The sequence below is a fragment of the Oryctolagus cuniculus genome, chromosome 1 (assembly GCF_051225735.1).
Source record: "Oryctolagus cuniculus isolate XC-2025 breed Fujian yellow rabbit chromosome 1, ASM5122573v1, whole genome shotgun sequence".
NCBI lineage: Eukaryota > Metazoa > Chordata > Mammalia > Lagomorpha > Leporidae > Oryctolagus > Oryctolagus cuniculus.
In genome coordinates this window covers 218,526,999-218,540,662 of record NC_142867.1, presented here as the reverse complement: position 1 = coordinate 218,540,662, position 13,664 = coordinate 218,526,999, and the positions used below count along the sequence as shown (strand labels likewise).

At 40.6% G+C, this 13,664-nt stretch overlaps 1 long non-coding RNA gene across 1 annotated transcript in view; it reads right to left on the bottom strand.

Annotated features, from left to right (window-relative positions):
- Positions 1 to 13,664, bottom strand: part of LOC127493231 (uncharacterized) — a 287,450-nt gene that overhangs the window by 198,456 nt on the left and 75,330 nt on the right. The window lies entirely within an intron of this gene.

Sequence of the window (13,664 nt, the reverse complement as noted above, 5' to 3'; positions counted from 1 at the left end):
AAAGAAACTTGGCAGAATGTGCTCCCACCATTTTAAGGTACAGGTGTATGCTGTCTATCTAACATGCCCATGAAACGAAGGACAAAGTGGCTCATCTAACCAGACAATCCTACTAAAGATACAACTGGTTGGGTTTTCCATGAGTCCCTCTCCAGAGCTGAGCCTTCCAAAGAGATTTTCACACACTGACTTTGAAGATATCACCCTGGCTGGGTTGAAATGCCACGTATAAAAAAAGGTAAAGCAAAGCTTTACCACTGTATGGTCTCCTCTGACTCTCTTCATCTGTGTAAAGATCAAGTTCAGGGCCATCTGTAAAATGAGGAAAGCGGTGATACTACCCTGCTTGGTTGAAAGGGCTTCCTGAGACACAGGACTAAAACAGATCTGCTTGTAGGAAAAGCTCAATAAAGATGTACACACTTAATGTGCCTGGGAAAGCACTGGAAGATGGCCCAAGTGCTTGCACCCCTGTACCCATGTGGAAGACCTGGAAGAAGCTTCTGGCTCCTGGCTTCAGCCTGGTCCAACCCAGCCATTGCAATCACTTGGGGAGTGAACCAGTGGACGGTGGATCTCTCTCTTTCTGTCTCTCCCCCTCTCTCTCTGTGACTCTGCCTTTCAAATACATAGGTAAATCTTTTTTTAAAAAAATGTTTAAATTTACTAAAGTGGGATACAGGGTGGATTTTGAAGGTTGTGTTCAAATAAAAAAAAAGAGAGAGAGACATTCCGGTTGTACAAAAAGTTTGAAAAATACAGGAATGGGGGGGAGTTGGATTATTTAGGGAAGCTAAATTTTCTGGGGAGAGAAATTGGCATAGAGCAGCCACAGCACAGAAGTCCAAAGCAGCAGATGGAGCTGGGATGTGGACCACTTGAGTTTTGATTTTATCGTGAGGGTTCTAAGAGTCACTGAATATCATTAGGCAAAATTGTGCTTCTGGGAGATAGTGCTTCCTGCCCTAGTGACTGACTTATGCTCTCCATTTATAATAGTATTTGATTTATCTCTGGCTCAAAAGGAACAGAAAATAATGAACAGGTTAAAAAAAAAAAAAAGAAAGAACAAAAGGAATTATTCCAGTGAGTATCTACTATGCCCTAGAAATGTTTTTGGAAAACACTGTAGTAAGAAAGGCAAACAAGGTTGTGGTCTCATAAAGATAATAATCTTGGGGTGGGGGGACTGGTAATAAACCAACCACTACATGGTGAATAAAAATTCAATGGTCCAGTCAGTAGTGATTAAGTTAGCACCCAACTCTAGATAACCAAAAGAAAGACAATTCCAGGGATAGAGGGCTATAATGTAAAGGCTTTTAAAATGTGAATGGTCATGAAATACTCAAGAAATTAACAAAAAGCCAATGTGGTCCAAGAAGAATGAATGAGAAAAAATTCAGTGGGAGGGCAAGTCAGAGGGGACCTAGGGACCAGAGTATGTAGGGCTCTGTATAGGAGTCCGAGTTGAGTTTAGGTCAACGATCAGTCTTTATTATGAGTAAACAAGACTGTTACTAAGTATGAGTTCTATTTTGCACTGTGGATCAAAGTTTTTACACATGGACTCTCCATGTGGAAGTTTTTAAAGGAAGTTTCCTTATATGAACCATTCCATGACACCAAGATAGAAGTTGCAGATATTCCTATAAGCTAGCCTCAGAATCAATGAATTACAGTGTCTACAATGTTCTACTGACAGTAAGCCCAGACTCAAGGGGAAGGGAACTGGACTCCACCTTGAAATATGAGCTTAGTAAAGAATTTATAGCAATCTTTAATCTTTCATAGAGTCATTGTCCAACGGAAGTAGTTTGAGGGCAGGTTATGATGTGAGGATTTGGAGACAAATCTTAGACAACTCATAATTGCACACATACAAACACAAGCACATTGCTTGAGAAAAAAATAATTAAAAGCCCCTATTCTGCCAAACTTAACTTCTAATTTACAAATCTTCTGAAACTGAGAAATATGAAATTAGTTGGTCATAAAAAAATAAAACAGTAGAAGTACTAAAAGAAAATATAGACAAAATAGTTACATGTATTAAAGTGAAGATCTTTCTAAAAATTACAGTGAGAGAAACATAAAATAGAAGACATTTATCTAGAAGAATATGTTGAATTTCTACAAATCAAAAACTAAGGACCTCAAAAAACTTACTAACTTAAAAACAATGAAAAAGATACTAAAGAATGTTTATAAATCACAAATAAAAGCAAACACCCCAATGGAAAATGGGCAAAGGATATATAGACAAAAGAAGAAAACAGAATAACCTATAAACCCATTGTAAGACATTTAAATTTCACTGGAATCAAACAATGCAATTGAAATGCTGAGATGGTATTTTCCAAAATTCTTTCACCCCTTTTACTATCTCTGAGCTTTCTGAAGTCAGCATGGCTGTCATACTGTAATTATCTACATTTTCAATGAACAATCTTCAGCAAGTTACTTAAATGGCTCAATTTCATCATCTGAAATGAAGACAATGATACCCATTCAGCAGGGCTATTGTAAGGATTAAGAAGCCCTCAACTTGATATATAAACAAAAAATGAAATTCTTGCTGTTTCATGCTCAGTCTAGCCTTCCCTTGCTATTGGGTAATGGGCCCCAAATTCCAGTTCAGTAAGCTTAAATAGAAACAGTCTCGTTTTTATTCTTATAGCTTAGTCCATCTATTTCTGAATTCCCATGTTCTGAACATTCTCATCTCTCTCTGCCTCTCAGCCCAGGTTGTGTTTGTGTGTTTCAGCAGCTCAGGGCAGAGGGACTTGCATTGCCACACGTTCGGACCATTGGACTGTTGTGCATCCCTGGCTCTCTTCCTCTGGTATTGGGGTGGGAAGGAAAGAGAAGGAAACGGATGTTTGTCTTCACTGATCTGTTGGGGTCAGGGGGAGTGTATGGCTACTCTCTTCATTACTCCCAACTCTTTTTCCCTGATGTTAACAAACACTCAGGGGTCTGAGTAAGGTTGAGTCCCACTTCTTGTCAGGTGTCTCCACTTCTCAGTCTGTCTCTTGAAGGGCTGACTCTTTCCTTTGATGGGGTCAGTGTTCAAATACAAGCTATTTTCTATAGACACATAATGTGATTCTTCAGAGAGCTCTCCAGTGACTGCTCCCTGCCCAGTCCCCTGGCATAACAGATACAGGTGAAGCTTGACCTTTTCTCTCAACCCTCCTATCCCTAGGTGACCCATACTTCAGCCTCTGCCTGCTTCTCCCAGTCAGCGATCCACCTAGAGACATCAGCAAGAAGGCTTAAGCCTCAGGCACTTTCACAGGGTCCACTTCACCCAAGGGAGATTCCCCTAGCATTTCACTGGGAACCCAGCTCACCCACACTTCCTGTTTGGGTTCACCAACTCCCACCTACCCTTGCCCACAACAGTACCAGCAGCCTCCAGCATCAGGTTCTCCACAAATATGTCTCAGATACTCAAAAGATTTCTGAAAAGGGATGATTAGGCTTCTCTAATATTTTGGAGAGTGAAAGAAAAGTTGAGCTTTCCCAGTTTAAGGAGAGAGACAACTCTAATCCCCTCCATGAGGAAGGGAAGCATCCATAATATCAATCTTCCCCTCCCAAGACTTCTCCCGATTCTTAGACCATTTTCCTCCACTTCTCACAGATGAATTTTCTCACCCTTATTTAGCCTCTGGGACCTGGGGCATATGGGGAGTCTTTCCCCTAGAACTACACTTTCTTCATTTTTAAGATTTATTCATTCATTCATTCATTCATTCAAAAGTCAGAGTTGTGAGGTTGGGGAGAGAGACAGATCTTCCACCTGCTGGATCATTCCCCAGATGGCTGAAATAGCCACCTCTGGGATAAACTAAAGCCAGGAGCTTCATCTGGGTCTTCCAAATGGGTGGCAGAGGTCCAAACATTCGAACCATCTTCTACCACTTTTCTTAGGCCATTAGCAGGGAGGTCAATTGGAATTGGAGCAGCCAGGACATGAACCAGTGCCCATATGGGATGCTGGTGTCACAGGCAGCTTTACCCACTACATCACAAACCCCTAAACTTTCTTTAAACTAGGTTTAGAGGAATCTGGTAACTCAACAGCCTGCTATATCTACCACAACCCTAGTACTCTCTGAATAACTCTAGCAATATGAAAATGTGCTATTTTGGATAAATCTTTTCATTCAAAGAGAGAAACGAGTACTTAGAGTGATGTTGGTACTTGGTAGCCAATACTACTAGCAATTATTCTTATCTTTTAAGATATTTATTTATCTGAGAAGAAGAATTGCAGACAGAGAGAGGGAGACACAGAGAGGTTTTCCATCTTTTTGGTCACTCCCCAAATGGTCACAATGGCTGGAGCTGGGCAAATATGAAGCCAGGAGCCAGCAGCTTCTTCCAAGTCTCCCACACAGGTGCAGGGGCCCAAGCAGTTGGGCCATCTTCCACTGCTTTCCCTGGCCATTAGCAGGGAACTGGATCAGAAGTGAAGCAACTCAGACTCCAACAGATACTCATATGGGATGCCGGCACTACAGGTGGAGGCTTAGCCTACTCTGCCACATCACCAGCCTCCATACCCTTATCTTGAAAAGGAGCTCTTCTAGAAGGAACTATATATTTTATTGCTCAATTTAATCTAACAATTATCAGCTAAAGACTTTATGTGTCCCAGATACACAGTCAATCTTCATGTCAAAGACTGGGAAACAGAGAAGGAATATATGATTACAGGGAAGAAGGGGAGTGAAGGGGGTCTGGTGCTGTGGTGTAGTGGGTAAAGCTGCCACCTGCAGAGTCAGCATCCCATTTGGGTGCTGGTTCAAGTCCCAGCTGCTCCACTTCTGATCCAGCTCTCTACTATGGCCTGGGAAAGCAATGGAAGATGGCTCAAGTCCTTGGGCCCATGCACCCAAATGGGAAACCCAGAAGAAGCTCCTGGCTTCCGATTGGCCCAGCTCCAGCTGTTGTGGCCATTTTGGGAGTGAACTAGCAGATGGAAGACCTCTCTCTCTGTCTTTCCTTCTCTGTAACTCTGCCTTTCAAATATAAATAAATCTTTTTAAAAAAGAAAATAAAAAAGACAGGGGATTAATAGGGCATTCCAAGGCAAGTGTCCCTGTGAAAGGGAAAACGGCTACTTCTCCAGCTGAAAAAGAAGAGTTAACCCGGCAGAACACCAAAGTTTGTTTTAAGTGAAGAGAGCGCCCAGGCAGAGACCTGGAAGTACAAGACAGGGTAGTGTGTTCGGGAAACTGGAAAGGATCTGGTGTAACTAAGAGAAGGTGATGAGGGCAGTTGAGGGAAACAGAGAGGGTTGTGGCCAATGAAGTAGATGGTACCAGGGAATGTGTTACGCCAAAGACCAGGCTATCAATGTTAACTTTCTCCAGAGGACCTTGGAGAGCCGTAAACATGCTTGAAAGAAAGGAAGAACTTGATACGCTTTCCAGTTTGGGAAGATTATTCTGACAACAATCAAGAGAAGGATTAGCCAGGAGTAAGGCAGAAGTCGTGAAGACCCACTGGAGGCTGTTGCTGTCAGTCATGGAAAAGGTGAAGTGGCCTGGGCTAATGTACCAGTACAGAATGCAGAGGTGAATGAGCACAAGAGATATTAAGAAGCCACATTCAGCAGCCCTTGGCAATTGGTAGAATATGGGGTTTGGAAGAGAAGGAAGTACAGACAGGGAACAGGTTTCTGGCTTGAGCAGTTGAGTGCGTGGTAGTGCCACTGTCAAAGCTATACAACCCTAGGGGGAAATGATTTTGTGCCAGGGGATAAGAATGCAGATTTTTAGATCATGTGTTATTCACATACCACTTGCAACAATGCTGTAAGATAGATAACCCACTTCTCACCTCATAAAGAGAGACACTAACAGTCTGTGAAGTGAAGGATCATAAAGTCAGAGCACCCTATGAACAAAGGAACCAAACACCAACATAGGGCTGTGATCATCTTTAACATCACCCTGGAAGCTCTCACTTCCTGTTTAGGAAAACAAAGGAAGAAAATCCAAGAGATACCACCCATAGTCATTTCTGCTCACCTCAAATTCCCCACCAAGCAGTGCTAGGGCCTGGACTCTCTTTATATCTGCCACACAAATTGCCAGCCCTTCACCATGGGTAAAATGGTTACTCTGTGTAAGGAGGTAACATTAGACACAGGGTATGATTCCTCTTAGGAGAAAACTGTCCCCACCTACTTCCTAGCCTCAGCTCCCTAGTCTTACCTAACACCCATGGTTCCTCAGTCATCATGGACTAGGTGTCACAGCCATGCCCTCTGCCCCTGCTTCTTCAAGCAAGCTTCGAAAAGGAAGTAACATGTCATCAAAATTATCCTACTCAGGGTGAACCACTTCTCTCTGCACAGAGCTGGGCCTATGTCAACCCATACTATCTGTCACTTGTGGATTATTGGAGTCTGTAAACTTAGTCTACATCCTCTCCTCACCTCAGCAAATACAATCAACCACCATATTTATATTAAACATCTAATAGAGGTCCATCATCACACTTCACTCAGTGGAAAACTCAGTGATGAAGAAGTCACATGAAAAGCTTATAAGCCAAGACAGTTTTGTATACAACACCCAAACAAAGGTACAAATCCAAAAGAGGAGAAACTTACATTTTGAAATACCCAGTCTATGCTGGGTACTATATCAGTACTTTCTATATAGAATCTTATTCAATCCTCACAACAAAGCCTGAGATTAAAATTATTATCCACATCTTTTATATGGTGGAAGAAGATACTCAATAGAGCAAAGACTGGCAAGCTTGACCAAACTTAGGTTCTCTTCCTCTGTTCCTATATGGAGACTATACTTCCCAAACTCCCTTACAGTTGGGTGTAGATTTGGGTATGAGTCCTGTCCATGAGAAGTTCCATGTACCACTTCTAGTCCTCACCCATAACACCTCTGTATGAACCTTCACAACTTCTCTTGTCCTCCCCAGGAGAACCTTGGAAGCCACACATTGAAGATGACAGAAGACTCTTTCATTCTGATTCCCTGGATCATTGCCTTGAGCAGGCTGTACTCCCCCATTAGACTACAGATGAGTAAAAGTTGCAAGCCTATCCATGATAACATTTAGGGAGGTAACATTAGACACATCCATTAGATACAATCCATTATTGTAGCGAACATTCTTTAAGGTATGTAACAGGCTTCAAAGACATCACACTGCACAAAGTCAGTGTGCATGCCAAAAAGAGACTTAAATTTAGGTCTGCTTATTTAAAGTCATTGTATCACACATTTTACCTGTAGATGTGGGTGGTCTGGAGAGGTTTCCTAAAGAAAGTATGATACCATCATAACTATGGTAAGGATAAAATTTTTAAAAGTCAGAAAGAATAATAACAATGAAAAGAGGCAGAGAAAGGAAGACACAAAGTCTTCATAAGGACTGAATGCAGTGATGGAAAATTATAACACAGAAATTGAAGACATAGATTTGGCTCTAGGAGTCTGGAAAACTTAGGTTACATGATATTAACAAAAGAATCAAAATTTCAACCAAAGTTTATTTCTGGTTCATACTACATATCCAGAATGGGTTCCCAGTTGTTTGATGTACTTCAATTCTGCCCAGATTTCTTTGGCCAAAGAGTAATCTCTGCACTCAAAGCTAGAGAAAGTACAGTTCTACCATACATCCAGAAAGCAAAGAGCTGGAAATGCTTTATCAAAGGCACTAATGACTATAAGGTCAACATCAGAAGATCCTGGATGTCAAAGTGAAAAAAAAATGCATGTTCCTTTGGGAGAATTTATTACAAAGTTAACTATCTAATTCTTATTTTATACAAAGATCAGAATTATAATCTGAAAGGCTATGCAAGGCTTTTGGAAAGCCAGTTTAAACACATGAAAGGTCTCCAAAAATTCTTAGGAAATTCACATTATGATAAAGCTATGCATGTATTTCAAAATGATTTTGTGCCTAAAAAACTTATCCTTTAATTAGGATAAATTTTTCCACAAACTTTTTGAAGTACCTCCTGTATATCATGTGAAGGAAATTTTAATATGCATACTGTGAAATGCTCAAATTCTTGGCACATACAGAATTGCACAGTATTTAAGTTTCTAGAATCAGACATATCTGAACTCAAACAGAGGCTCTGTCACTCACCAAGGGTGTGAACTTAGACAAGTAGCCTAGTCTGTCTTAGCCTATCTTTCTCATCTGCAACATGAGAATGCTGGTAGAAGCTATCTCATAGATTTGTTGTGAGGGTTAAGTGATCTGAAACACACAAAATAACTTAGTATGGTAATTGTCAATTATTTTTAAATGTTAGATGCTCATAAACATTCAAAACTTCACACCAGCATATACATTCTTTATAGTACTGTTAGTAACAGTAGAAAATGTGAAATTCTCTAATGTTCCATCAATGTAAAAATTACTGTGTGTGTGTGTGTGTGTGTGTGTGTGTGTGGAGAAAGAGAGAGAGGATACTAATGTAAGATTGAACCATACACATTCATCTGGAAAGTTACCCATAATACATTTTGGAATTGACAAAATCAAGTTGAAGACCAGACATGGCTTCATTTCAGTAATATGTGTATCATGATATACATGTATATATTGGAAATGTAAGGAGCCCAATATTCCCTATGAGTAAATTGCTAAGTTCTGGAGCAGTGCAATAGACCGGAGACCTGCTCTGGGGATCCTAAAGGGCAGAGGAAAAGTTTCTGTGACATAATAGTGTGTAGAAGTTCCATTAAAGGGAAAGAGACTGCCCCAAGTACAAAATATCAAGACACGTGTTTAGGTTTTGAAGTTGTGGCAAATGTGAAGCTAAAGGACTAAGCCCCAAACTAACAAAGTGTGTAACCAAAAGTCCCTCAGTCACAGGTAAGAATAGAAAGAGATTGACCAGGATTTTCATCAAAAACCAACAAAGGCCATGACTGAAGAACAAGAATGAATCATAAGTTGACTGAGTTTTACTAAAACTGAAACTCAGTCCCACCCTAGCTCAATCATTGATGAGACTGAAGTATTATCCTTTTACCTAATTACCTAATCTGAGGACAAACCTCATCTGATGGAAGATATTTAGATACCTACCCCCTCATGGCACACAATTAAATTACCAGATTTTCAAAATACAGCAAAATTTGACTTATGCTCAAAGTCAAAGCAACAAAAGCCTGTATTGGTATTACCAAGCAGGGAATTTAAAATAGCTATAAATGATAGTTCAATGCAGCAAGTGAAGAGGTAAGCAAAGCAGTTAAGAAAATGGAGAATTTCAACAGAGAATTGAATCAACAAAGGAGAACCCAGTGAAAATTCCATAACTATAATAATTCTGAAATTAAGAACATATTCATCACATTGAGAGCAAACTAGACATAGCACAAAGTAGTGGAGACAACTTATAGAAAATATCTGAACTGAAACAAAGAGAACAAAAGATCAAAGGAAAACAAAACAAAGTGTAAGATAAAGATGGATACTGGATTGTTAACTCATATAGAATATGGTAAATTAGTATCAGAGAAAGGAGAGACAGAGAAGCACCAAGTAATGTTTGATGAGAAAATGGCTAAGAATTTTACAAAACTGGTGATGGTTACCAACCTACTAATTCAAGCAGCTCAATTAATTTAAGTATGACAAATATTTTAAAGCATATTTTGAAGATCATACAAAAGAGAAAATATTGAAGATATTAAAAGCTGGTCAGAGGAAAAAGACAAGGAACCAATATTAAGATTGACAACTGACTTTTCAACAAATCGATGAAAGCTAGAAAACAGTGGAATAATGTCATTAAAGCACTAATATAAACATGCGCTCTCTCTCTGAGAGAGAGAGAGCGCGCCAAGAGTTCTATACACATGAAAATATTCTTTTTTAATTACTTTTCATTTTGTTTGAAAGCTAGAGAAATAGAGAAAGAACTTTTGTTTACTGGTTTATTTCTCAAATGCACACAACAGCCAGTGCTGGGCCAGAAGCCTAGAACTCTATCCATGTGTTCCGTGTGGCTGACAGGCTCCCAAACTACTTGAACCATCACCTCTGCCTACCAGGGGGTTAATTTGCAGGAGCCTGAACAATAAACAGAGGATCCAGGACTCGAACCAGGGACTTGAACCAGGCAGTCCAGTATGGGATGCAGGCATCTCAAGTAGCAACTTACACATTACACCCAAAACCTACCCTGAAAATATTCTTCAAAATTAAGGCAAAGACTTTTTAGTTTAAGCCCTTATAGAATAGTTTATAAAAGACCACCTTCCCACTGGAAGTTACTATCAAAGCTACATAAATTATCTAAAATACTCTCTGACAGAATTAACATGCAAAAAAAAATAATAAAAGCAATTGAAACAAGCTCTACATTCTCCTTCATTTTTTAGGAGCATTTTCAAAATCACAGTGAGAAAAAATTAGTGCCCATACATAAAAGAGCAGACTACCAGCCTGGGGCAGCAGATGTTGAAATTCAAGACTGCCAAGACAGTGAGAACCTGAGGATTAGCATCACAAAGGTAGGAAAGTATAGAAAAGGGATCTGAAATTCTGCATATAAATTCCATATAGCCAACTCCTAAGATGCTCATGCACAGGAGGAAACTCAAAAAACCCAGAAGAAAATAGCCACTTGGAGGCTAGAAACATGAGCAGAGCTTCCAACAACTTCATGGTACTTTTTTTTTTTACTTTTATTTAATGAATATGATTTCCAAAGTACAGCTTATGGATTACAATGGCTTCCCCCACCCCCATAACTTCCCTCCCACCCCCAGCTCTCTCTCCCCTTCCATTCACAACAAGATTCATTTTCAATTCTCTTTATATACAGAAGATCAGTTTAGTATATATTAAGTAAAGATTTCAACAGTTTGCACCCACATAGAAACACAAAGTGAAAAATACTGTTTGAGTACTCGTTATAGCATTAAATCACAATGTACAGCACATTAAGGACAGAGATCTTACATGAGGAGTAAGTGCACAGTGACTCTTACAACTTCATGGTATTTAGAGACTAAGATTTGAATTCAAGCTCTGTCAAAGCATAGGACCTTGGTAAATATCCTAGGATTTTAGTTGGGTCCTCAGGAAGACCATGCACTAGACAAAAGGAACCATGACCAAGGAGTAAAAGCCATATTCTCAGAGTAGAAGAAACTCTGAAGTAGACCAGCTCTAATAAAGACTATTTCAAGGTAATCTACCTTTCAGGGGAAAAAAAAGTGTCTTTGGAGGAAAGTAAGATCATGCAGAGCCGCTATAATTTTTCACTCACTACATCCAGCATCTGATTAAAAATTATGAGGCATCAGGGCCAGCCCTGTGGTGGAGTAGGTTAATCCTCCGCCTGCAGTGCCCACATCCTTTATGGGCACAGGTTCGAGTCCCAGCTGCTCCTCTTCTGATCCAGCTCTCTGTTATGGCCTGGGAAAGCAATGGAGGGTGGCTTAAGTGCTAGGGCCTCTGAACCCACCTGGGAGAACTGGAAGAGGATCCTTGCTCCTGGCTCCAGATTGGCTCAGCTCTGGCCATTTTTTGGCCATTTGGGGAGTGAACCGATGGATGGAAGACCTTTCTGTCTGTCTCTCCCTATCACTGTCTATAACTCTACCTCTCAAATAAATATTTTTAAAAATAAAAATAATTATGAGGCATAATGAAGAAATAGAAGCAGACTCAAAGATGATTCAGACGTTGCCTTTATTAGATACTTCAAATAACAAATATATTCAAGAAAACAGAAGAATGTTGAAAAGATGAGAAATCTCAACAGAGACTCTATGAAAAAAAATTCAAATATACCTTGACTAAAAATATATTTGAATTATAGTCCAGATATGAAAAGACAGATCAATAAATAGTGTAACAGGTCAACCTGAGGAGAGAGAGTAAGAAAAATGACTAAACAGTGCATAGGAGATATGCATGGCTCCATCAAGAAACTATGGCTTAGAGAGATTACTCTTCCAAAGACATATACTAGCTACTGTCAGGTATGCGTCTGAAGATAGGCAGTCCAGGGTTCACACTCTTTTTTTTTTTTTTTTTTTTTTTGAAAGGCAGAGTTACAGAGAGAGGGATAGACAGGGAAGACAGGCGCATGCACACACACACACAGAGAGAGAGAGAGAGAGAAAATCAGTCTTCCATATGCTGTTCACTCCCCAAATGGCCACAATGGTCTGGGCTTGGCCAAGCCAAAGCCAGGAGACTGAAACTCCATCCTAGTCTACCACGTGGGTGTCAGAGGCCCAAGCAATCGGACCGTCTTCCACTGCTTTCCCAGGAACATTAGCAGGGAGCTAGAATGGAAGTGGAGCAGCCAGGATTCCAACCAGCACTCACATGGAATGCCTGTACCACAGGCTGCAGCTTAATCTGCTGTATAGCAACACTGGTCCCCAGGTTCACACTCAACTGTTGCACTTTATCACCTCCTGATATAAAAGAAAAATTAAGTCCAGGCATTTGGTGCAGCAGTTAAACTGCCACTTGGGACACCAGCATCCCATATCCAAGTACCTATGTTTAAGTTCCAGCTCCACTTCCAAGTCTAACTTCCTGATCATGTGTACCTAGGGAGGCAGCAGATGATGGGTAGCAAAAGTGATTGGGTCTCTGTCACCTATATGGGAGACCCAGATTGAATTTCTGGCTCCTGGATTGAGCCTGACCCAAACTTGGTTGTTGGGGACATTCAGGGAATGAACTAGCATCTTCTATTTGTCTCTATCTTTCGAATCAATAAAATTTTTTTTTCATAAAAGAAAAATTATGCCAAACAATGGTACCAAAGTCTGTCAAAGGAATTTTGATAAGAATTTCCTTTGCTGAATTCAAAATTGAAACTTGCTTATTGTTTGAACCATGAGAAATAAAGAAAAGCATTGAGAAAGCCTTTGAGAAGGGTGATTTGGGATCCAGATGCTGCCAGGGGCACAAAGCCTGCACCTGTCTCCCCCTAACAACCACCATTACCACCCTCTATCCAATTAGTTATTACTCTTGTGATTGTATACCTCTTACCCTAAGATTACTAATAGGGCAAATGTATGTTATTTTAAGTCACTAAGTTTTCAGTAACTTATGATAGTGGCAATAGGGAGTACATACAACTCTCCTTGATAGTACTGATGTTATTCAAAATAGTGTGGGGGAGGTCATACCTCAGGGCATTGCCAAAAATAATGGCTATCTTGGTGGTGAGAACTATGAGGAGGAATTAAGAAAATCTTTTAAAAATACAATGGTGGGCTTATGCTGAAAGACTCCATAGCTTGGCCGGCGCCGCTGCAGCTCAATAGGCTATTCCTCCACCTAGCGGCGCCAGCACACCGGGTTCTAGTCCCGGTCGGGGCGCCGGATTCTGTCCTGGTTGCCCCTCTTCCAAGCCAGCTCTCTGCTGTGGCCTGGGAAGGCAGTGGAGGATGGCCCAAGTGCTTGGGCCCTGCACCCCATGGGAGACCAGGAGAAGCACCTGGCTCCTGCCTCCAGATCAGCACGGTGCACTGGCCGCAGTGCGCCAGCCATGGCGACCATTGGAGGGTGAACCAACGGCAAAAGGAAGACCTTTCTCTCTGTCTCTCTCTCTCTCACTATCCACTCTGCCTGTCAAAAAAAAAAAAAAAAAAAAGACTCCATAG